This window comes from Limulus polyphemus, unplaced genomic scaffold (genome assembly GCF_000517525.1).
Source record: "Limulus polyphemus unplaced genomic scaffold, Limulus_polyphemus-2.1.2 Scaffold2343, whole genome shotgun sequence".
NCBI lineage: Eukaryota > Metazoa > Arthropoda > Merostomata > Xiphosura > Limulidae > Limulus > Limulus polyphemus.
Genome location: NW_013667953.1, coordinates 102,238 through 103,151, shown reverse-complemented (window position 1 = coordinate 103,151; position 914 = coordinate 102,238).

Genomic DNA, 914 nt, shown 5'->3' with positions numbered 1-914 from the left:
TAAATTTGTATATATGTGTGTGTGTGTGTGTGTGTTAATCTTGAAACGTTCAATTCCTTCCCCTTTGTTGAAAAGTTAACCTGTAATAATTACGTATAGACAATAGAAAGAACAAGAAGAGAGCTTATTTCAAGCTTTCTAAGTGAGTCCATTGTTTCACGCATCAGGTGCGTGATTTGCTTCATGTATTTCTGAACAGTATACGAGACAATAATTAATGCTGAACTTTATTAATAGCCACTCACGAACTGAGACAACGACATCATGCAAATGACCTATAAGTTGGCTTCTCCGGCAAGCATATAAAGTTAAACACAGCTATAGTCGGATTGGGAAGTGACGCGAGACTCTTCGACAGAATTCGCAGATACTAACAGTTCTCAAGGGCACCCTGTGTGTGTGTGTAAAGGGAAATAGCAAGGATGCTAATGAGCGTCGTTCTTGCTGTTTCTTGGCTGCATGTTTTAAAACCTGTAGCTTTGCGCAGAGTCGAGTATTGCAGCAGCCGAAGCCTTGAAGAAAAACTGGTTCGGCTGGAGCTGTTGCTTCCAGTAGGTAGGCCTATTGACCTTAGCTTTAGAAGTAGGGCCAGACCAGCATGCAAGTCAGTACAAAGGTAGATTGTTCTAAACACTGAAGGATACTAGACCAGCACATTGATCGTGGCCAGACACAGATCTCGAGTTTTTTTTGTGTTTTTTTTCTACACTCCAGGGAACAGCTTTTCATGCGTTGCACGTGAGAGGGAGTGGGGTAAGAAGAGAGAGAAGCGGTACCTCGTTAAGTAGAATGATGAGCCGGAAACCCCTGTTTACAGATACAAATATATTTGTTCCCAACTCCTTTAGATTCAAACTCCTATTTCTAGCGCCACCTGTAGTTTCAACATGACAATCGTCCCAGGAGTAGCTTCT